Source organism: Pteropus medius, unplaced genomic scaffold (genome assembly GCF_902729225.1).
Source record: "Pteropus medius unplaced genomic scaffold, Ma_sr-lr_union100, whole genome shotgun sequence".
Lineage (NCBI taxonomy): Eukaryota > Metazoa > Chordata > Mammalia > Chiroptera > Pteropodidae > Pteropus > Pteropus medius.
Genome location: NW_024345601.1, coordinates 13,756,686 through 13,782,651, shown reverse-complemented (window position 1 = coordinate 13,782,651; position 25,966 = coordinate 13,756,686). Strand labels below are relative to the sequence as shown.

At 36.5% G+C, this 25,966-nt stretch overlaps 1 long non-coding RNA gene across 1 annotated transcript in view; it reads right to left on the bottom strand.

The window, feature by feature from the left end:
• Positions 1-288: 288 nt before the first annotated feature.
• The window catches only part of LOC120611920 (uncharacterized), a 48,267-nt gene continuing 22,589 nt past the window's right edge, over positions 289-25,966 (bottom strand). Inside the window, exons 4-5 of the long non-coding RNA XR_005655322.1 lie at positions 11,434-11,573; positions 289-996 (exon numbers count right to left, since the gene is read on the bottom strand). This is a non-coding gene — a long non-coding RNA (uncharacterized LOC120611920). The remainder of the gene's footprint in view (positions 997-11,433; positions 11,574-25,966) is intronic.

Here is a 25,966-nt window from a genome sequence, read left to right as displayed (position 1 = left end):
GTTGTTTTGTTTTGTTTTGTGTTTTGTTTGTTTTTTGAGGATGATTGCATACAAGTTCATGATGATTCTATCCTGCTAGTGGACTATTCTTTATCATAGTATTATATCCTTCTCTATTGTTAATAATGCCTTTAATTTAAATTATATTTTTACAAATAATATTCTTATACTATATTTTTTTGTTTAAAATAGATGCTGACAGGTTTATATTTTCCATTTCTTCATTTTCAAAGACACTCAGCTAGTGAATGGCAGAGTTAATTTTACTTCTAAGTCCCAGCTTTATTCCCAAATCCCTCAGTCCAGTGTTCTTTTTCCTTATTACAATACATCCCAGGTCTACCTTCTTCATAATTCAGTTCAAATTATTCTTCACTGCGAGGACTCTCCCAACAACTCAGGTTATAGTAGTGCTTCCTCCTCTGAATGAATACTCAATGTCTACAGTACTCATTCAGTCTTTAAATTATGCTATCCTAATTTGAGTGTATCTTGGAAGTTCTACAATATGAATTATATATATCACTTCTGCTGGCAACTCCAGAATTACTTTACTAAGGGAATTTTAGGGTACAATATGGTTGGTAAGAGAGAGCCTAAGGGACTTTTCTTAAAGCTGAATTCGCATAGCAGGCTTGCCATTTTTATTTGCAGTGATTGAGGGTAGATGTTACAAAGTTTTAGAAGAGGTTAACTAGAGCCACTATGTGCCACTCTTTCAGCCACCACTGTCCTCTACTGGCTTTCTTATGATCGTAATTTCCAAAAATTCTAGCTCCTCTTCAAAATCACCTTGGGAGTGAAATTAAAAACAAAACAAAACAAAACAAAAAAAACATACCTTCAGATCTCACTTCAGCCATTAAGCTGGAATCTTTTGTGTGGAGTCCGAGAATCTAGCGTATTAGAATCTTTGTTGGGAAGTTTAAGTTGAAGGTATCTGAGAACCTACTTGGCAGGCAATAACTTCTTGTAAATAGAAGTTGGTCATCAAGTCTAGAAACACAAGCAAACACATAATAAATGCTTTAATTGATATTAAATTACAATACACAATAAGATGACATTTGTTTCTCAACTCCCATTGCTACCATTAAATTAATTAAACAAGGAGGTCATTAGACTGAGGTGGTTTTAATACCTTAGTAGCCCATGTAAGTAAACTAAAATGTAAGTATAAAATGCCTCAAGGTTAAGAAATCAAAATCTAAGGACAAATAATTACAAACAGCCAACGAGGCTTTCCCAGATAAAGTAACCACTTAAGCTATAGCCAATCAAAAGTCTCCTTGCTTTGCCTCTGCCTCTTCTCTATAAAAGTCTTTCTCCTGTCTCCTGTCTATGGAGTACTCCTAAGCTCTTCTGGTTTGGCACTGCCTGATTCCAGTAGATTTTTGTTCAAACAAACTCTTAAAATTTTTAATATGCCTCAGTTTATCTTTTAACACTACAAATATCATCCTCTATTTAAATCAATTTAGTCAGCATTTATATTCATTATTCATTATGAAAGATACAAAAGAGGCATGCAATAACAAAAAATTATAATGGCTAACATCATCAAGCATCTAATATATACCAGGCTCTTTGTTAAAAGCTTTACATTCATTGTCTCTTATTATTTACCAGACTTCTACTGTGTGAAGGCTATAATCAGCGTTGACTTATCCATTAGGCCCAGTAGCCACAATACCTAGGGCCTAAACACTTCTAGAAGTCTGTGAAAATGTTTCAGGTTTTTTTTTTTCAGAATCAAAAGGGAAATTAAAGGAATATAATCCTCCCTGGATATTAGTCTTTATACTCACACAGCTATAAAATATAATTTATAACCATTTTTTTGTAGAGTAAGGGGCCCACGAAGGCAAAAGTACCTTGAGCTTCTGAAAGTCATAATTCAGCTTAATCTTAATCATTTCCATTTAACAGATGAAGAAAATGAGACTCAATAAAGTTAAGAAATAAGACTTGCCACACAGCTAGGAATTGGTAGAGGTGATATTTGAATACAGGTCTATGGGATTTCATCAATTACTTTTTTAACTACCATGCTATACACTACATTATATAGCAAGAATTTTATCCTAAGTTGAGAAAACAAGTTGGTCATATAAGAACCAATTAGGAAATTGGTTCAGGAAAAGAATATAATTAATGGCCTAAATTCAAGGACAGATCTAGAATATAATTAACAGCCCAAATTCAGGGACGGATAATGTCGAACTCAGGGCTTTTACAACTTGGAAGATCTTCTTTAAGAAAAAAAAAAAATTATCAATAAAAATTAGGTATACAGTCTTGGAGGGAGTTGTCCAAGTAAGGGGTGCTCAAATGTAAGCCTCATTGGCTTTGTGGTAAATCCACCTCTCTTAAATATTCTTGGGCCTAAAAGAACACCAGAGAAGGAAGGAATCTGTCAGCCAGGAACATCAGCCAAGGTTTTATGGAGGAATTGGAACTTTGAAGTATGGCTTTGATTTGGGTACCCTGGGTACAAAGCCTGGGGACAAATGTGAGCATAATCTGAAACCCACAGCCATGTTGCTGAGAGAGAAAGTGCCAGGTTTGCTGAAGAAGGCGTGCCTATTTTAAATACCAGAATAGAAAGACTGCTGAGAATCTTTGGATCTTCTGTCATTACATAGTGAAAGACAAGATGAGGATGAGGACTCTGGATAGAACTCTCAGGAGGAGTAGAAAGAGGCAAAGAGATTTAATTGAAAGACTAATTTGGTTGTGTTTTAATGGGCACCTGATAAATTATGGTTGGAAGGGAGGAGGCAGGAATAAAAAAAGAGAGGAAAAATACAAAAATAAGAATCAAAAAGGATCAATCAAATACATAAGAGGAATAGGGGGGACCAAGAGTCTTTGATAATTTTTACATTCTGAGCCTGGATAATCGAAGGAATAGTTGTGGGATAGCCCAAAATTTAGAGGTTGGTTAGGTTTGGTTCTAGAGAAGTTAAATCCAACAAAAAGTATTGCAACAACTGGGCTACATCCATCACCAGAGGAAGTGAACCCCTGGTACAGGGAAGCATTCTGAACAGGGCTTGACTAGACTCTGCTGACATTTTTAGCCTTTATGGTGTTTTCTGCATACTAATTCCCCATCTGATCAACACATTCTTTCTCAATTGTGTTAAGAGCTTTAAGAACCTTATAGTCAGATCATACTTGTCTTGCTTACCAGGAAGCATTTTGCCTTTAACAAGGCTTTTGTTAAACATATTTATGAGATGAGTTATAATTTAACTCTCGGAGTTTCAGCCTGCCCTGCTGCCTCTCCAGGTGAGAGATCAGGAAGACTAGTCAGTCACAACAAAAATAGCAAAAAGAGAATGGATTTGAGGTGGCGTTACTGAGCTATAAAAAATAGAAAGGGATATAGTATTAGAGAGGGTGGAGACTTTCAACGATTCAAAAAATATTTACTGCATATTTACTACGTATTAGGCTTTTTGCTTGGAACAAAAGCCAAGCAGAAGCGATGCAGTCTCTGCTCTGAAAGTGTATGAGTTTTCAAGGATGTGTATTTGGGAAAGCGACAGGGTCAGGCGGAGGATTAAGAACAATGGATTCTAGAGGGTGAGGAGCAGGATGATGAATTCAGTTTTAGCCATGTTAAATTTGGCGTTCTGAAAATGTAAACTATGTCCAGTACACAATTGTAAACACAAGAATGAAGTTTCAGAGAGAAGCCAGGGCAAGAGATACAAATTTTATACCATAGCAACTAGCATAAAGTTAATGCCTGAGGCAAGCAGGGGGCGAAAGTATTATTTCCAAGGCTAATAAGGTAGTACAAGTGAAGATTCATTAAAAAGCTACAGATGCTTCAAAAATTGAGAAATTATACAGAATTGGTGAAAGAAAGAAAAAGAATTAAAACAAATACTCTGGTGTATACAGCACAAACAAGTCAGTCAAACTATGAGGAAGGTTGGTATGACATCTTGCTTTTTTGAGATATAAAATTCCCTATCAGTAATACTTTACCTACATCCCAAAATGTTGATATGTAGTTTGTGTGGTAGCTCGTTTCCAAATATTAATCCATAAATTATTTAGATATCAGTTCTAAATATGTGGTGTTATATCGATCATGATAGATAATTGTGTTGCAGAGAATGTTCCATGATGTGACTGTTGTTGGACCCTCATGCTAGATCAGCCAGATCCAGGCCAGAACAGAGATTGATTCCTGTAACTCCCCTCAGAGACTGTCTAACTCCTTCCCCATTCCCCAAGCATTTTAGTTCCTGGAACAAGTCCTCACTCTGCCTTCGGCAAGTATGTAAGGCATACTTTACCCCTTACCTGAGGCAGGTCACATCCTAGTAACCCTATCTATCCAGCCCTCTTTACATAACCCCTTAGCACCTGTCACGTGGTGCTGAGGATATCTAGGTTTTCTTGCTTCCACCTAAGATAGGCCTCATATGTAAGTTCACTTAATAAACTCATATTGTAATGCTGGAGTTGTCAGCCTTTTTCTTTGGTCTCTTGCCCTGAGAAATTTTATGTAACAATGATAAATAGATAAATATATAAATTTGACTAGAGGAGAGTTTAATACAGAGAATTAAATTCTATGGTGGCCATGTTTTGAGAAGCCAACTGGATTAAACACTGAGGCAATCCAGAGATTAGCAACAGCAGGAAGCCATTATCATCTGTAGGTCTGAAGGGACAATGGAAGGAGGTGGCTTTCCCAAGCTTACAACTGGAGCCACCTGAAATGAGTTAGAGCCCAAGTAGAGACTGCCCGACCTAAGCCAGGAGCCAAAAAAGACTCTTCAGAGGAAGCAGGAAGCAGCTAGCCTTTTCCCCTTTCAACCCCCAATCTAATGACAGTGCTGTCAATGTCTCCCATCGGTAGAGACTACCCAGATGCCAGGGCTCAAGGAAGCCTGGAAATTGTAGTTTCCTGTTAGGAGAGTAGGGAAAAACAGTGCAGAGGAGTTGACGACCTTTGTTACTGATTTGTGACCAAAGATTGTGGTCTATATAATTATCATTTGGTATTTGCTGAGACTAACTTTGTAACCTAAGATGTAGTCAAATTTTGTAAATGTTCCAAGTGTCATTGAAAAGAATGTCTATTCTCTATCTTTTGTATGTATGTGCATGTTCTGCATAGGTCCATCAGACCTGGTTTGTTAGTTGTGTTATCCAGACATTAAAGATACATCTTTATTTATGTAACTGTTTCGATGGCAGGAAGTCAGTTTTTGAAAGAAGTTTGTTAAAAATATCACATTATTATTGTGGATTTATCAAATTCATACATCGGCTATAAGGAAAATAGTCTATAGGAACATAAATGGAAATAGGTGGAAAGCTGGTACAGTGGTCCGGGTAAGAAATGATAGTAGCCTGTCCTAAGATGGTAAGAATGTGGAAAGAAAGGGAAAGAGAGAAATTAATTCTGATACCTACGCTTCTGGTTGGGTAACTGGGTGGACGGTGATACTGTTCACATACATGCACTGCCTGCCACTGACCAGCATTTTACCTGAAAATTACATAAACTCTCTGGACTCAGCTTTCTTATTTATAAAAATGGGTATAATAATTAATTGGTATAGGTATAATAATTAATCCTGTTTCACAGGATTACTGTGATGATGAAAAAAGTTAATATATGTAAAGTATTAGCATAATATCTAAATAACTGTTCAATATATGCTTTTATTATTACCAATTAAAATATGGTTAAAAGAGAAACGGTTTGAGTTTGAGGTGAGAAATCAAGATATCCTATTGAGGATCATTCTATTTGAATTGTTTTGTAAGTTACCTTTCAATAAAGACGATCTAAGTCATCTCAGCAAATACCGTTAAGGGATGAAAGAGGATGGAAGTAAGAAAAGACCACTGGAAGGTCAAAGGCAACTTTCAGGAGGTGGCAGACTCAAGGGAAGATTTTCATAGGAAGGTGAGGAGAGTGGATCTTGATTTCCAGCAGAGAATAAGGAGCAATTTCAGAGGCAGATGGATTAACTGCCTAACGTACTTCCCTGTTTGTTTTTGTTTCGCCGTATTGCAGTGTGTCGTTATCTGGCTTGGTTCTGGGTGAGGAAGCTAGTCATCCCCAAAAGGATACAGAAGAGCAGAGCTCTGGAAAAAAATGACTGCAATTAACAGAACAATATTAACTTTTAGAACAACATCAACTTACTTTGTGTGTGATTTATCATATGATTAGTAAGCAGATTACTCTAGTAACAGGTTGTTAAGAAGCCTATATTAAACTTTTGATGCAGCGGAGAAAAGTGATTAACTTGACAAAGATTCACGAGCACATATGTTTCCAGCTTTAAGCTACTCTGGAGACTGAAATTATGAATTCCGTAGTGTGCACTGCCTGTCAGATTTTAGTGTGAGATTATGCATGACTATGCCTCTACCTCAAGTTTGCACAGGCTCAGGAATTTTCTTATTAGTGTTGTTATGCAATCTATATTTTAAAAGGGGCATACAAATGCATGGGAAGAATGATTCCAGGCTTATTAATCTTGACTTACAATTATGTGTCCCCCTTCATCTGGGTTAGTGACAAATTACCCTTTCTTTTTTGTATTGTTAAGGAAGAAAGCATTACTTTAAGCTTATTGTAATTGGAGCCATCTTTCATAAAATAGTTTTAGATCTATCACAAATGAATTATAAGCTAGGTTCAATTATGAAGCCAGTAACACACCTCACATAAATTGAAAATTAAAAACAAGTTCTGTGTAAAGATAGAAGATTCAGCATGCACTTCTACCTTCTCGCCTTCCAGGAACCCTACTAACACAAGTTAAAGGATATTTTAAAATATCTTAAGGGATATTTAAACTCTAAAGGCAGAGAGTTAAAGAAGAGATCATTTTGGAAGCTGAAAAGGAGATGAATACATAGGGATAGAATAAGCATAGCTGAGAAAATTAAAATTAATCAAGCAGTAGAGAAAACTAGGAACTAATCCAATTTACAGACTATCCAAAGATTTAGAAACTGATGGCAGCAGGTAATTGTGAAAGTGAGGGTATAAGATGTGTGGTCTCAATAAAGAAGCTTTTTTGGAAATCTGTTTTAGATGGGACTGGATCTCGACACTTCTTCCCAGATCCATCGGCATCCTAGAAACTGCCCCTTCCTTACCTGACAGTGATGGTTTATTTTCAGAAAGAAATAAAATCATCTGTATGAATAATACCAGCGGAGCTGAGGATGAGGGAACTGTACTAACAATAGGGGATTAAATGAATATATGCATATTAGCTTTGGAGACATAACATGCCGAATCTGTTTTTCTCCATTCTGAGTCCAGGACACTGAAAACTAGACTTTCACCTCCCTGGAAGGACACCGAAAGAATTTATTTGGGGGGAAAGATGGCTAGCCCACGATGAAAGACATGGTATTGGAATGATGCTGACATTGGAAGTTTCACAATTAAATAACCCACTCTTGATGCTCCTACAGTGAAGCTCACATCAGACCAGCATCTCTCATATCCTCAGAGCTTCCAGCTGGTGTCTCACTCTTAAATATTGTCAGATACAAGGACTGAGATATTTTCTATCTTTAACCTGAAAGATAGAAAATAAAATAAAGAGAAAAAAGTAATGTTGAAGATATAAAGATAAAATAAATATCAAAACCTCACAAAGAGAAGCTACAATAACCATGCAACAAGAACAGATTTCTACCCCAAAATAAGCAAACAAACAAATTAATTAATGGAACATTCCCAAAACATAGAAGAAGTTAGAATTTTTGACAGAAAGGTTGAAATATAAAGTTGAGGAATTTTACCAACAAAAAGAAAAGGAGATGGAAAATAGGAGACGAAAATTGAAGATAATTAGGAAATTGATCAAGGAGGGTTAGCACTAAGAAAGAAGTAGTGTCCCACATAAATCTCCTTGATGGCCATGACTACCATTTCATTACACAGCAGCCTGACATCTCAAGTGGCAGCATCTAAATCCCTTTGCAGAAGGTTTTCTGTGGCCACTAGTGCCTATATGTGTTGGACATTGATTCTCCTTGTCTTTGTGACAACAATCTTCAATGGATGGTTGACAGGAACTGTCTTTCAGTAACTGATGAAAGTACTCTAGTTCCCTTGCACCCCAGGTAGGATAACTGCAGAGTATATTCTTCACTTGCTCTCAGAACTCCCCAGCAGTGTAGTACTCAATAGTCCAAAGTATTGACTTGCTTAATAATGAACACTTTTATTGGCTTCTTTTAATTCTGTCTCAATTCTCTATGACCCTACTGGTGTTTCTTAGGATTCCTCCAAAATAGACTGCCTGGATGAGAGAGAGAAAGAGAGAATAGACAAAATGGAGGGGAGGAGAGACCGGAAGTAGTTAATGACCTGAGTTTCCAGACTAAAAGATTTACCAAGTGAAATAAGACTCAAGCTAATGCAACAACATTGTGAAACTTCAAACACTGAAGACAAAGTGAAGATAATGCATAACCGTAAAGAGAAAAATATATACATATCCAGGTCATATACACAGTAATTAGTGAGGATAAAAATGAAAAATGTTCCCCCAAACTTAGATAAAGGCAATTGTTCTGTAGTCATGTTAATAAGTGGCTGTGGAAACTTGGTTTTTAACTCATTTCATCTATCAAAGTCAATTCCCCTCAATAAACACGGTTTTGCAAGCCAACCAATTAGCATTGGTCCCTCGCTTCTGAGCATTGGCCAGTCAGGGATGGACTCACTGCAATAAACACACCTAAGGAACCACAGTTCTACAGATTATGGCAACCTCTATAAGTCCACCAGTCCCAAACTCCATGCTTCCCCAAAACTCAAGACAAGCTTAGCAGTCTGCTCTGTTTGGAGAGATTAAGCCTCACCAGCATAGCTCTCCCTTACTATGGCAAGCAGTAAATTCATCTTTGTCCTTTCATTTCAGATATTGTGTGGTGGTCTTATCATCCTTTGACATAATGATTTTTAACCTCTGATAAGAGCATTGGAAGCTACAAAGCAATGGAGAGAGGCTTTCACAATTCTGAAGGAAAATAATAACAACCTAATATTCTACATCTAACCGAACTGTCGTTTAAATACGAGAATAGAAAAAAAAAGTTCATTTTCAGACATGCAAGATCTTAAACAATTTACTTCTCATGTATTCTTTCTTGGGAAGTCACTGGAGGAAAGCAAGAAAGAGAAAGATATAGGTTACTGGAAACAGGAAATCCAATACACGAAAAAAGCAAAAGTCAGCTTCAAGATGATGGTGAAGAGTCCCAGGATGGTAACCCCAGAGCAAACCAGTCTATCTTGTAGCTTGTATCAATTATTTAGTGCTGCACAACAAATCAACTCAGAATGCAGTGGCTTAAAACAATCATCTATTGAGCTCTCAATTTTGCTGGGCAGTTCTGGCTGATCTTAGCTAACCTCAGTCGTGCATCTGTGGCTGATTGGCAGTTCAACTGGGAACAACTGGTTCTAGAAGGCCTCACACATGTCTGACAGGTGGTGTAGTAGTGGCTGGGGCCTGGCTGGTGACTGTGCTATGTTTCTCTCTTCATCCAACAGGTGAGCCTTGCTCTTCATATGGCAGCAAGCCTACTAAGAGCTCAAAGCACAAGGACTTTTTAAACCTCTACTGTGTCACGTTTACTAATGTTTCATTGTTCAAAGCAAATCATGTGGTCAAGCTCAGAAACAAAGTCAAAAGTACACTCAGTTACAGAGCAAGGGAGCATGGACACGGGAAAGAAAATTGACCATTTTGTTACCAATCTAGCACAGAGATCATCAGAAGATTCCAAGAGAAATTTCTTTGGGAAGATAAAATTGGTAAAATGCACCTGCTGTGTCTGACTATGTTGAGAAATGATTCAGACAATGGTCAAAAAGTTTGGTGTTGAATTCATGATAAATATAATGATAACTAAGCAAAGGAAAAAAATAGATAATTATTAAATCTGAGGATAACAGAACATTATTTAGCAAATAAAAATAACCATAGTCTGCAACAAATTTAGTAGTAATTAGTGTTTACATAGTCATAAATCAGCCAGTTAACAATGAATATTGAACTAACCAGAATTTCAAATTTGGCTATGTGAGGAGAAAGAGAGGGTGCAAAAAGTTGGTAAAAATGGTGGGGCAGGAAGGATAAAAGAGCTGAGCCCTACTCTTTCACTTCTCTGCCTAAACGGAAATCAAGAGATCATGTTTAAAACTAGACATTCAAGAAGTAAAAATGCAAGAATGTTATCTAGAAGAAAGATAATTACCAAAAAATCAGGTTAAAGAGGTAAAGCTAGTGCCTCTGGGAAGGAGATAAGTGAGGTGACGAGTTTCACAATAAGTCTTGGAGAACTATTTGTCTTTAAAAGTATGTGCTTGTTAACTTAAGTACAAATAATAATTTTAATAAAAGAGAGAAAAGAAAATTGATTGGTGTTTTTAATCCAACCTAATATGTCATAATCCCTGTTTAATATCAAGTGACAAAAAGCAAAATGCAGAATAGTTTGTATACTAAGCTATTATTTGTGTTTTAAAAACAGAGGAAGTGGAAAATGTAAATATATGCTTTTATATACATAGAATAATTAATCAGCAAGCTCTCTTGACTCTACCTTCGGAATAAATCTCAATTCCAACCATATCTCCCTCCTCTGTCATTCTCATCCATGGAAAAGCTATCACTTCTTGCCTACACTAGCTCATTTGCCTTCTCATTGCTTCACTGGCCTCCCTGCTTCCACCCTTCATTCTAATCTCCACACAATTAAAATCAATCAATCAATCAATCAATCAATCACATCATTCCCCATTCAAAAAACTTAAAGTTTTTTTTTTTTATGTGTTGAATAAAACAAGACTCCTCACTGAGATTCCACAGCCTCATGTGATCTGGTTCTGACCTCATATTCACCTTGTTCTGGTTCATTCTCACCTCAGGGGCTTTGCAAGTCATAGCTCCTCTGCTCAGAATGCTTTCCCCAGGTGTCTGTGAGGCTAGCCTCTCACCCAGATCCCTGCTCAAATGCCATTTTCTTAGAGAGAACTTTCATAGTTCCTCTCTCTGTACCCTCTTTCCCCACATGCTACCTACCTGTCATTGTCTATCACCTCACCCCAATTTATTTTTCTTCCTAGGACTTATTACCATTTGACATTTAAATATATTTAATATTTAGTTATTTATGAGCTGTCTCCCCCAACAAAATGTAAAGTCCCATAAGGGAAGCCATATTTGTCTGTTGTGTTTATCGCATTCGCACTCAAGAAAGGGTCTGATGCATTGTAGCTATTAATGTATTTTTAAAATAAATTAATAATCAATAAAAATATATACACGGGATTAAAAAACAACTATTTATAGTGGCTCCTTTGGGAAGGGGAACTTGGGTATCAGTGATGAAAGAATAAGAGAGACCTACTTTTCACTTCTCTAATTCCCATGACCTTCAAACGTCTACAGCACCCAAAGTCCAGGCAGCGATCTCCACAGTGCAGCACACCAAAATAGTCCACAAAGGTGAAGAAAATGTGAGAACATCTATATAGATTTACTTTTTTCCTAAAAGGAAGAAGGCGTTATTACATTAAATTCATAGATTTTGAGTACATGCATATAATTTACAAATTATATTATAGCCCCATTTGGAAGGCATTTATAATCCTGTGTACCAAGGTTTTCCTCCTCAGCCTCCCATCATTGCTCAGATTCAGCTCACTTGACTCACTGTAGGCATTTTAGTTTATGACCCTTTTCTAACTCTGTTTGTATCTGAAAGCAGTGAAAATGCTGAAATTTGCTAATAACAGACATAAGAACGAAAAGATTGAGTTCAGAGCTATCCCTGTCTTAACACTACATTTACTCATTCAATCCTGTTGAGTGAGAGTAATAGGGATGGAACAGATGTTGGCACAACGATGCTTAACCAGAGAGTGTGTCCCTGTAAATCACAGTCCCTCAGGTGTGTCCTGGTTGAGAATAGGCTACAAATCACTGATCTGTAGTCCACGATTTTGCACCTTGATATTCTAATTATTTACAACCCCACAGAAACTTCTTATAAGGACTCCTTTCAGTATAGTAATTCTGAGTGCCTCAGAGTATCAAGTATTGAGAATATTTCATAAAGACTTGTTGAGTGAATGATAAACATTAAAAAAAGCATAGATACTGCCAATAACTTATAATTATATCAGCATTGCTGGCATAGTTACATATATAGCAATAGTAAAAAAAAAACAAAGAAACCCTGCACACACACACGCACGTGTGCACACACATACATCCATTTAATAAAGGCAAGAAAAGTGTCTCAATCATTTTTGTTTTACCATAGTGTCTAGGGAAATGGCTTTGCTGCAATACCCATGTTATAACAGCTAGATAAACAAATGAATAAATGAAAGAATAAAGTCCACAATATCCGCCTGAATAATAATCATAGATATCATTTATTAAGCACTAACTATGGGCTGGCCATTGAGTTAAGTCCTTATCATCGTCTTCTCATCTAATCATCACACAAACTACTTATGAGCATTTTAAAATATATACTATAAATGAGAAATAAGGGCTTAGAAAAGTGAAATAAGTAGTATACAGCCACACGATTACAAAATGGCAGATCCAGGATTCAAACCCAAACTGATCCAGCGGTCTTTACTAAGCAATTCCAAAATAAAACAAATAAAACACCCTTTGGATGAGAAGACATTGAATTTTGTCCAATAAAATATTCCCATCCAATGACTCAGTTGTTATTGAGAATAAACTATAAAATCAGCATATTCTGTAAGAGCAGAAGTTGAAGATGTCATTAGTGAAATCAATAAACGAGGAAAAATAAAGGGCATTTAGAGTAGAGCTCAGGACAGATTTAAGTACATGGCCAAGAGAAGTTAAAACATTTACACTTAAAAAATTTAATCAGAAGTTAGAGATAGCCTTGAAAAATAGTGGACAACTAGAAATCCTTGTTACAAAAATGGTTACGAATTTTTAGGGTTTTTTTGGCCACAACTTCTATTTATTATAAATAAAAAGTAGTGACTGAGCAATTTTTAAAAAATACTAGATCAAAACTCGGGTTTTATTCATCCAACAGGAATATTTCCTATGTGACCAAGGCACTGTTGGGAGAAAGACAAAGGGACATAAACAATTTGAAGGCTTAGGTGCCACTTGCAAGGAGTTCCTCATCCACAGGAAGGGTTGAGGAGTCTACACTTGGCTAGAAAAGAATGCTCTGTCAAGTGAGGCCCAGCTTGGTGGGTCCTGCCAGCCAGGCAGAGAATTTTGGACTGATCGCTGTCAAATGAGAGTTTTGGGGCAGGAAAGGGTTAAGAGGTCACTCTATGCCCAGGCTGCAGACACCACCACACTCTGCATGCTGACCACTGAGAAAAAGAGATGTGGTAACCAGAGTCCTTCATGAGACAAGATAAAAGACTTTAATAAATTCATCAGAATTGTTCAGAATATAAGATAAAGGATTTAGATGTCAGAGGGTGAGGCAACTACTGAATAAGAAGAGATATACATATTTCTCCAGCAGAAAAGGGTTATGCAGTTCAAGGCAACTTGTTTAATGGAAATGAAAATATGTTAATTAGATGAAAAATTGAGTGTCGTGTGTGTGTGTGTGTGTGTGTGTGTGTGTGTGTGTGTGCGTGCACGCGCTCACGTGCATACACACAAAATTATAAGTGAAAAATCAAAGATCCTCTAAGCTGGCTGGAAGAGCATTCATGAGGTGATGTGAGGAAGGATTTTAGTTTACTTTAAATGTTTCTACTTTTTTCCTAATTGAACAAATAATACATAAATATATTTTCCTTGCAAAAATTATAAAAGTTGCAGGTCAAAATATAGTCCCCTTTGGCCAATTTCAATTGTATTTTGCCCATATTTGAGCATGATGAAAAACAAAAAAGCCAGCAGTGATAACACGAACTTCCTTTTATTAAGTAGGTGCTGTGCTAGACCGTCTACATATACATTATTAGCTCATTCAGCAAATGTTTTGTGAGCAACTACTAAGTGCCAAGGATTAGGAATACGACAATGACCTTAAAGAATTTGTATCCACCTCCACACTTGGCTTCATTTTCACGATAAACTAACAAGAAAAACAAGACTCCAAGATGAAGCAACTCATCCAAGGTTGCTGTGAGATAAGTGGTGGTACTGGGATTCAAATCTTGGTCTCTGTCTTCAAAGTCTGAGCCTCTTTCCACTACTACCCAATTGTTTTCAAATCATTTGTTTTAAAAACAAATGTCTTTTTAAATGTTTTTAAAGAAAATTACCACATTATAGCTCAATACAGAAAAAAGATAAAAGTGGAAGCATTCTGGTTCATTCAGTGGCCTACCAATAAAATAAATTTGTTTCCATCAAGAAGACTGGATGGAATTGCTTAAGGATTAGATTAATACCTCAAAGGCCTAAGTCTTGTGTTGTGAAATGACTTGAGGGACAGCTGCCAAACATCTGTTAATGCTGATAGAGATTATCAGGGCTAGTGGATTCCAATGCTGAAAGTGCCTGGGAATTAGATTTTTGTCCCTCTTCCACTCACTAAACTCATTGGTGCTCTGAGATGTGGAGTTGTTACAATCTACCCATTGGTGACCGATGATCAGCTAGGTTTGAGAAGCAATTCTAGTACAACTCTGTTCTGTTTAGTGATTTCTCTTTACCACCCAATCTTCCACCCGTCCTCCCAATCTGGAAATATTTGACCAGACTTACACAATAGAGCCATTCTGTGGATGCCCAGCATTTGTGGATTATTATCCTGAAGTGCCTTGCTTTCTCTCCATCTACTTTTTAAAAAAAATTAAATTTATTGAGGTGGCATTGGTTAATAAAAGTATATAGGTTTCAAGTGACAATTCAATAATATGTCATATTTATACTGAATTGTGTCTTTACCACCTAGAGTTAAATTCCCTTCTGTCATCATATATTTGACCCCCCTTTATCCTCATCTACCTCCTCCTACTCCGGTAACCACAAAACTTTTGTTCGTGTCCTTGAGTCTCTGTTTGTCATATTTGTTTGTTGCTTTCGGTTTTATATCCCACATATGAGTGAAATCATATGGTTCTTAATTTTTTCTGTCTGACTTATTTTGATAACCTCAAGATCCATCCATGTTGTCACAAATGGCAGTATTTCATCTCTTCTTATGGCTGAGTAATATTCCATTGTATTTATGTACCACAGCTTCTTTATTCAATCATCTCTTGAAGGGCATTTTGGTTGTTTCCATGTCTTGGCCACTATGAATAATGCTGCTATATGAACATCAGCGTACACATATCTTTACCCATAATTCAAAAACATTTATTTCTCCTTCTACTTTGATTTTGCATTTCAACCTACCCTTCACTTATAAGCGACATAATCCTAGAATGATGCAGGTCTGATTATTTGTAGCCCCAGTCTAATCTTTTCTTCCTACTTACTGCTTTAATTTCTCATTCTTGTTGGTGAAATCTAAAACTCTCTGTCAGGTAATACCAAGCCTGTTTGAGTCACCACCTAGGCTTTTCTTTCTTATGACTGTATCCTGGCAAAACTCCACACTCCCCCAACTCCCAACCCCACACCTATCCCCTCAGATCAATCCTGGCTTCATAGATTGGACCCAGGACACCATTGCTTACGAAGTAATCATTTTTACAATACCCCCAATGAGCCATCATCCAAATGTCTGCACATTTCTAGTCATGGAAAGCTTTCTTCTTCATAGAAGAGCCTGGCCATTGTTAGAGAGTAATAATGGCTTAAAAATTAATTCCTCCAGATTTTTAGCTAAAACTGGCTATCCTATACTGTTTATCCATTGGTTCTGCTCTCCAGAATAGTGTTTCTCAGTGTGATTCCCCAGATCAGCAACATTAACATTACCTGAGAACTTATCAGGAATGCAAATTCTCAGACCCCACTATAGATCTACTGAACAGAAACTCTGGGGGATAGGGCTCAGCAATCTGTATTTTTACAAGCCCTCAGGTGATTCTGATGTACTCGAATTTGAGGAATCCTGCATCAGAAAGCAAGACTCCTCCTGGATTAACTCTCCTGAACACGTTTAGCTTGATCTCAGGTTTTTAGTCACATTGATGCACAACCTGCAGGTCCAATTCCAAAAGACCTTAACCTTTCCAATAGTTTATCTCATGGTCTAAGGGTATATCGTTGGTTGTATCCTTTTGAGGGAGTAGAAACAGTGAAGATTTCATTTTTTTATTTCTAATTATAGAAATTATATTAAGGTTGTCCTAGGGTAAAATGTTTTTTAGGCAAAATTTGACAATCATTGGTCACTTATAGAAAGTAGCCAATATATTTCTAGCATAAACACAGAATAATAGTTCTTGATACTTAATGTATCCCGTAAACATTTAACTGACAGATGATTCGGAAAACATAAATATATGATGGCTAGATGAGGTCAACAACAAGGTCGGTTAATCAAAAGAATTACATGAGGGACATGAAAATTATGTTGAACTTTGATAGATGGTAGAAATGGAATTTTTCAGGCAGAAATAGGCCTAAGGACAATGTTGGAAGCAGAAGTTGAAATAACAAAGGCAGTCTAGTACATTGAATCAGAACACTGGTTTAAGAATCAAAACTCCTGGAATTCTACTTCAGCTCTGCCACTTATAAGCTGTGTGATTATGCTTCACATCTGTTAGATGAGAGTCACAGTGGTACCTCCATGTGGTGAGCAGAATTCTAAGATGGCCTCGAGAGTTCCGCCTCATGGTGTGCATGCCTCTCTCCTTGAGTGTTGGATGGCACCAGTGAATATAATGGGATATCACTCTTGTAATTACATATTAATCTATTATCTTGTAGTTAATCAAAGAGAGATAATCCTGTGTGAGCCTGACCTAATCAGGTATGCCTAATCAGGAAGAAGGTGAAGTTTCAGAGATACTTCCCTACTGCCATGGAAGAAATCAAACAGATCATGAGAGACAGCCATATGGCAAGAATCTGAGGACATGGAGCTGAAAGCAGTTGTCATCTGATAGCAAGAAGGCAGCTCTTGGGCATCTTGCTGCAAGAAATTGAACTCTGCCAGCAAGCAATAAACTTGGAAGAGAACCCAGGCCTCAGATGAGATTGTAGTCCCAGCTGACACCTTGGTTTCAGCCTGCGAGACCCTGAGCAGAGGACCCAGGTAACATATACCTGGACTCTTGATGACAGAAACTGTGAGAGAATAAAGTAGTGTTGCTTTAAGCCACTAAGTTTGTGATCATTTTTTATAGAACTATCAGCAATAGAAAACATATACTATCTCAGAGGGTTGTAATAAAAAGATGTTTCTAAAGTATTACCATAGTGTTTAACATATAGTAAAGACTTAAACCCTAACTTAAAAACATGAAGTGATTTTGGATGACCAAATTTGAGAACGTAAGGCAGTGAGGGGCAAGGGCCCTGTCGGGAAAGAGGAAGTTACCTGTTGCTTTGTGAGGGAGCATATTTAGTGATGCAGATGTGACCAAATGGAAGAAGGCCTCAGTCACATGCTCTTCAAGGGCTGTTTGGGAATGTTGGAGAGATATTAAGGCCCAGTGGCAGGGGAATTAAGGCACCAGTGGAAGAAGTCTCCAGTGAGGTAGAAATTGAGGATCTTTTTAAGGCCACAGTCATTGGACCAGGGAGAGTTTTTTTTCCAGTTAAGAAGATGAATTCTTGTACATGGGTCATTGTACCAACAGTGAGCCCTGACGATGAAGCATTTAGTAAAAAAGTGCTTCTTGACAGTTAAGCATTGAGGTGGAGTTTCTCTCTCAGACTCACCTAAGGTGCTATCTACTGACTGATGCCTTCTCTCTGCTCCACCCACAAAAGCCTGACTTGCCACTTGGGTGTGTCTTTGTCCCATATTCACCTTACCAATCCAATGGACCTTGTCACCTGCTCTCTGACACCATCTTATTAAGGACCTGGTCCTGAACTGACCCCATCTGAACCTTACCAGTAATCCCAGTTGATTTTGACCCTTATTGGGTCAACTTCAAGCCTGTTCCATCACTGCTCTAGTCCTACATGATTGGGTTCTTGTTGATGTGACTCAACAGGACCCTTTCCCAAAGAGAACATAATTTTAGGAATTGAACATAAGTAATTGGTGGCAAGCTTTAAGATGGTTTGAACTTAGAAGAATCTAAAGTGAGAGACCATTGACTAAACTGTCAGACTTACTTACTGAGAACAAATGACATGCAAATTACTGGGCCAGATATTATGGAGATTAAGGGAGTGAGAGGTGTGGTTCATCTTCATCTATTCTCTTTGGGAAATAAAATAGAACATAAGAAATTAACAACATAAATCATACATAATAACTTAAAATGGCAAAATGAGAGATTTTACAAGAAGGCACATGGCTGATTACCAGGTTGATGGTCAAGGTAGTAACTTCCACACAAGTTCTAGAAGAACCAAATCACTGTGAGTTTTTCGGATCAGGAAACATCAAGGAGAAAGAAGAAATGTTTGATCTGTATTTTAAAGTATAGGCAGTGTCATGGGCTATATTGTGCCTCACCCCGCAAATTCAGATGTTGAAGTTCTAACCCCCAGTACCTTAGAATGTGATTATATTTGGTGATAGGATCTTTAAAGAGGTATATAAATTCAAATGAGGTCATTAAGAGAGTCTAATCTAATACAACTGGTGTCTGCATAAGAAGAGCAAATTAGGACATAGACATAGAGGGAAGACCATGTGAGGACACTGAGAGGAGATGGCCCTCTACAAGACAGTGAGAGATCTCAGAGGAAACCAGTCTTGCTGATACTTTAATCTTGGACTTCCAACCTCCAGAATCATGAGAAAATAAGTTTCTGTTGTTTAAGCCCCAGTCTATGGTGCTTTGTTACAGCAGTCTTAGAAAGTTAATACAAGTAATATCTGGTATCATTTGCGCTTTAAATGCAGGGGCATTCATTGATTCCATATGAGAATAAGGAAGTAAAAGTGGTGAGAGAAGAGATTAGACAAAAACAAGAAGGTGAAATTCAGGAAATGGTGTAGATAAAAATAAACGAATAAGAAAAACTGAACAGTGATTGCCACAATAAACCTTTGTTGAGGAACGAGTACCAAGATTGCCACTCCATCAGAGATACCCTTATTTTGAGTCACTGGGAGAGAAAACTTCATGAGCTCAATGACAAAGAGGCAAGGAAGAAGTAGGGGGAAAGGACTTCCAGAGAAATCCATGGAGGTAAAGCCCAAAGCAAATGAGAAGCGCCATGGAGGGCCTAAGCTATTGAAGACAGAAGAATGTAGAAAGGGAAGTAAAATGAGTCCTGAGATTGAAGAAAGTAAAAAATTAAGAATCTAAGGAAGTAAAAAGAGTTTGAAGGAAGCCTAAGGAGCTAAAAATAAATGATTATACATATGGGCCAAGTGTTATGTAAACCAGAAACAGGTCACTGAGATAGCATTAAATCATTTAAGGTTAGAGTCACAGTTTATAGGGATCTAAAGAAAAGAAGTTTTAAAACAAGAAACAATATAAGATACTTTCTGAGTGAAGGTCATTCAGCACTGCCGTGGTGTTTTCCCAGCCTTCTTCCCAGCATATTGGGCACATGGCCTTGTGACACAGGTCCCAAGAAACACATACACAGCCATTCATAGACCAACATATTTAATATTATGTTGCAGTTTCCGGTAATGCAGAATAGAGCTGCAATTGTGTTTCAAAGAGAAGCCAGTGGGGATGGCTGTCCCTAGAGCATGGGCCCATCTGCAGCCTCAGTAGACATTCTTCCATAGTGGTGAGGCCCTGGCTCCACCTCTGGTTACCCTGTAGTGCCCACGTCATTACAGTTCAGTGTGCAATACTTTATATGTTTCATCAAAAGCCTCTCTGCTCAGTGCTCCGCTGCTTTGTCTGTGCTCATCAGCTCTTCGGCCTGTCCTTTATCATAAGATTTTATCAACCACTCATGAAAGTAACGCTGCAGGCAACAAAAATACCAGCTTACCTGGCACTGTGTTATATTAAAAGGTATAAAGGCATTCTGGCTGAACATTTTGCTGGATCCCAAGAAGTGCATACAATGTTAAAAAGGATGTGGCAGAAGTGCCAAAATTACATTTTCAGCATAATCATCTTGGGATGGTTTGGCCGGGGTTTCCTAATTCTTTAATATCTGGATCTTCACCACTGGCCTTCAGAGGCTGAATTTGTAAAGGCATGAAATTAGCGGTGACTTGTCTGATAAGTGCTGCCCAGGTAGTTGAAATCTGTCAGCATAACCACAGTGGACTAGAAATTTACCCCTCTAATGTTTGACCTCACATAAGCCATTAGCCCATTATGTAATATAAGAAGGTGTTTTCAAGTATTTGGACATAGGTTTTCACATCCATCATAAGATTGGCATTTGATAAGGAAAAAATTCTGACTCTGGTATTTAATTGTAATGAGATATTCGTAAAGAACACTCAGGGAAATGTTTGTTGCCTGGGATTGGTAAAGAAAGGGTGGTTTTTGAAACTTGAAATTAAAAAGAAAGGTTGGTTTTCAAAACTTGAAATTTTACCATTGGGTTTTCTATTATTTATTCGTATCCAGCGAAAGGCACCTAATGTTCTTTGATTCCTGGCAGAATTCTGTGGCCTCAATCTTCATGTTTTTCTCAAGGGGTAAAATTATATTCTTGACCCGGTAATTAATTGGTCATCTTTAATCTTGAGATTCTTAAAATTTAAAGGAGGGTTAATAAAGAATTATAATCTGCTCCATTTGCTAACTAGCTAAGACCAAATAATGCTTCTAAGAAAAAAGAAGAAGAAACAAAGTAATATGGGAAGAAAGACTGGGTTTGAGTATTTACTTTTTAAACCTTTTCCGGAACCTCTGATACAACAATTTCTTCATTTTACACCACTTGAAACCAACCAAAATAATAAAAAAGCTATGGATGGAGGGAAGAAGGGTGATACATTCCTTTTTGCCTAGGTTTAATAGATTAGATTAGGTATAATTTATCCAAGGTGTAAGTTATGGACAAACCAGTCACCACATGGGAAAACAGACAACCTGTGGCGCCTAGGAAGGTAGTCATGTCCCACATCATGTGACCTCTGCTACCCTTCCCTAACCCTTCACTCTCCAGTGCTCCCACTGCAGGAGACTAGAACTAGAAATGAGCATGTCAGCCCAAAGCAACCAATTTTTAGATGGGTTTATGGCTTATGAAGAGGTTGGCATAGAACCTCTGTTCAAAATAAGGATATTATCGGGTCAGCAGACACTATCTCCTAGAAATCTGACATGGAACTGACAAATTGTGAATAAGTTGAAGGCTTTAGGTTATTAGAAAAGATGAAGAAGCTGCAGTAAGTCGAAATCAAAAGGTATCCATGAGAGAGTTGAGAAATTTGTGAGTAGAAATAGGAACGGTAACAGCGCAGATGGAGGGATGCTGAGTCACTGCAATTATGGGATCCCTGAACTTGCCAAGGCAACGAGATGACTCAGATCAATGACTCTTCACTGAATGCCTCTAATTTCTGAGTGACTGCCAGTCCCTATGAAGCCCAAGACTCCACAGCTTTTCTTGAATTCCCAGGAGGTCCTCACCGTCCTCACTTCCACGAATATCCTCATAATACCCCTACTTTATTCACCCAAATGAACCATTGTTCTCTGTGAAAGGATATTGACAAATTTCTCAATAATAATATTGGCTAGCATTTATTTAACAAGTATTATGTGACATGCACTGGACTGTTAACTTTCCATGTTCTAGTCCAGCTATTTTAATTTTCTCAGCGATCTATGAAGTGCTATTCTTATTCTCACCAATTTATATATAGCAAAACCTAACTTAGAAGTTTATCTCACTTGCTCAAGGTCACACAGCTATTCTGTGGCAAAGCTAGGTCTGAATCCAAATCTATACAACTCAGAGCCCAAAGATATAATTATATTTAATTCTTGTCAAGTTACTCTCTTTCTTTGGGATCAGTTTGGACTAGATAGTAGGAATCAACTACTCCAAGTTATAAATTTTGAAATGTGATAAGAACTAATAAAATAGGGGAAGAGAAATACTCTTATTATGAATATCATGTGCTATAAAGTAAAATAATCATGCATCTTGATGAAATTTCTTAACAGAGAAGTTCCAAAAAGTTCTCCTAAAGGAAGAAATGTTGAATGAAAATTAATTATTAATTTCAGATGCATAATATATGCTACATGTATTACATTATTTTAATAAATGTCTAAGGAGAATGTGTATTTTTTTCTAGTTTAATTGTGACCTTGATTTCCCTAATTTTTCTCCCAAAGTCTTAAGCTACTTAACAATGAATTCTTTACAAAGAGGTTTTTAGAAACCAAAATTGGATGTATAAGAGAAACTAGTTTGCATTTAAAAAAGAGAAATGAAACTTAGAGCTTATAAAATTGATATACAAGAAAAAGCTGTGAGATATAAAATGCAAGATTCCAACTCTTTTAATTATGCTGAAGTAATAACTAAGATTTATTTCTCAAAAATTGGGAAAATTAGCAAAGATGTATGGAGGATCTATCTATTTGAAAATGAATAATATTGTTGAACATGTTTTAGTCCCAGGAGGGATAGATTTTTTGTTGTTGTTATTGTTTCCTTCACTGCTGTATTCTCAGAAGCTAGAATAGCTTCTGGCATATAGTAGGTGTTCAGTAAAATCTGTTATAGAAAATGAATAAATGACCTAAATTCTGAAGACTGAAATTATTCACTGAATCCAATCTCTAAATGATACATGAATTTGAGCAAGTCATTTAGCAATGTGCAAGTTTTATTTATTTATTTGTGAGGCTTTGTTTGTTTAACAAATATTATAAAAAGATGCAATTTGTCCTACCAAATAGAAAAATTAATAACATAGCATTGGTTTAGGAATAGGCAATAAATCAATGGAACAGAATAGAAAATTTAGAGATTCTTGCGTGTGTGTGTGTGTGTGTGTGTGTGTGTGTGTGTGTGTATTACTCCTCAAAAGTACTGCACAAAATCAGTCTATAAAACAAAATGAATTGATTTGGGACAACTAGCTATTGTTTAGGAGAAAATATAATGTTAATTCTCTCTCATACCATACACTAAGCTAAATTCCAGATAGATCAAACACTTGAACATTTTATTAATAAAAATGAAACAATAAAACAACCAGGAACAAAATTCACAGAAATGTGAATTATCTCAAGGTGATAAAATTCTTCCTCTGAGTAACACTAAACCCATAACTATAAAGAAAACAGATTAAAATGTGAACAATTATAATTATTTTACATTTAAAAGTACTATAAACAAAGTTGGGGGTGAATGGCATTCTCGGAAATCATAATTATAACAGAAAATAAAAAATCATTAGCCATAATAGAGAGTGCTACAAATCAATAAGAATTACAAACAACATATAATATAGTAGGAGAACAGGAAAAGGGAATAAGCAGGAAATTCAAAGAAGAAATTATACAAATGGCTAATATGCATAGGAAAATTTATTAATGGTAAATATGTAAATGACCAATAAACATGAAAATTCACTGATCATTAGTATAAACTAATGTAAATTTTTGGAGGCCATCTTGGTAATATGTTTCAATAGAATTACCACAACTAAAAATGAAAGTGTAGAGGAGAGAGTACTGGTTTCGAAGTTAGACACAACTGGGTCTGACACTTACTGCTGCTATTTACCAGCTGTGCAACCTTGAGCAAGTTGCTTAACCTATCTGAGCCACAGTGTGTGCATCAAAAAGAAGAAGGTAACAGGCTTGAGGGAGGATTAAGAAAACTGCATGTACAGAGCCTGGCACATAGAAGGGACTCAATAAATATCAGTTTCTACTCGTCTTACTCTCCTTGTCCTTTCCCCAATCCTCCAGATTCCCAGTTTTGATTAAATTTAGGAATGATTCAAGGAAGGAAAGTTCAGCTCTCCTTTCACAAAGTCACGATTTGCTTAAGCCATTTATATGTAATTTAGGGAGAGCTTTCAAGCAAAGTGTTATAGTGAGTAAAGAAAACAGCAGAAAGAGCAAACTGCAGGTAAAGATTTGGCAGCATCAAGATGATGAAAAGAAAAAAGTCAAATGAATGAGAGTAACACCAAACCCCAAACTATAAAGAAAACAGATAAAAAGTTAACATGTAATTATGTGCTTTAGAGGACAGGATAAAATAAAGGGTGTTATGGAATTAGGAGGAAAAATTAGACACGTGAAGATGGTACCACACACTGAAGATAATGACGTTACTTTAAAATATTTCTGAAATTATGAAAGTAATATGACATTACCAAAACTTTAGGGAAGTAGAAGATAGAAGAAATCTCCCCTCCACACACAATGACTATCATTCTAGTTTTAGTTTATTTCCATGTAGTATTTTTCATGGATATGTTTTTTTAACAAGATATATTTCACATACCATACAATTCACTATTTTCAAGTGTATAATTCAGACATTTTCATATATTCGCAAAAGTGTGCAACTATCATCACTTTCTAAGTCTAAACATTTTAATCACCCCCTCAAGAAATCCTTTAGCAGTTACTCTCTATTCTCCATCTCTCTAGGCCCTGACTCTACTTTCTATCTCTATGTATTTGTCATAGGCATATCTTAAACCAGTTGTATTGCCTTCTTTGTTTCACTTAACAGTCTATCAGGAACAAACTTTCCTTAAATGGATAAATAGTTTTCAAATTTTTGAATAGAGAAATCTAAATTTCTAAAATGTTTTCAGAGGATAAAGGTTAAAAGAAAGAAAAACAAAAACAAATAAAGGATAATTCTAGGATACTAATTAAAAGATAAAAATGTAAATGATTTATTAGCAAGCAGGTGATTTAGCTTAAGGAGGAAAATAGTACCTTGATCAGATTATTGAAGAGAGAAACATGTTCTTGGGTCTTTTATAGTCTTACTATTCTGTTATCTGTTTCTTTTTATTGTGTTATCTTTAAAAATTTTTTTAGTCAAAGCAGTATGTGTGCATGTTTACCACAAAGAAAAAAAATCACTCGTGCTGAAGAGCTTACTGGAAAAGGTACGAATGCTTTGCTCCTATGTCCTAGCTCTACCCCACTCCTTTGCCTTCCACTCAAACCCTAGTCGACACTTGAGAAGCACTCAAGTTTAACTTTTTAACTGTTACAATTTTTTTATTCTTCTGGGTGGTTACTTCCCTATCTCTCAATAATACAGTCATATTGCCACTTCTTTATTTATCAAACAGACAGACTATGTCCAAACTTCCTTCCATTCTGATAGATGAGCTTAGTTCACTTACCCCTCCCCCACTCTCAATATAAATGTCTCACTATTTTTAACTTCTGTATTGTAATTTCAGGTAATGCATTTACTTCAGTTCCTCTTTGTAACTTTCTTAAAATATGTACCTTTGTTTCCTGTTCTATTAACTATAACCTGTCTCTCTCAACTCCCCACTTTGTACTGGTCTCCTCCCTTTCTAAAACTCTCACTGCTATTTTCTGTAAGATTTCAAAGAAAAATTTCAAATGACCAGCACAATGTAATAAGAAGTTTTCATAATATTTAAAAAATTGTGAACTAGTTCATGCACACAGACAGTAATAGAGACTGATATAAGAACACAATTCATACACCACTCAGCTGTATCAAATATAAACATTGTAATATGTTTTCTCTTCTTTAAAAAAAAAAATAAGAGAAAGCATTTGCCAATTCATTGAAGGTTCCTATTCTAATAACTGATTCTCTTCTACCACAGTGTTTATCATTATATCAAAATCTCTCTCATTAATTCAGTGTTTATTATTCTAATACATAATTATATATTTTTGACGCAACTGTGGCATCCATATATATCATAAGTATCAAAAGTAAAATGAAAGCTACTGGGAACT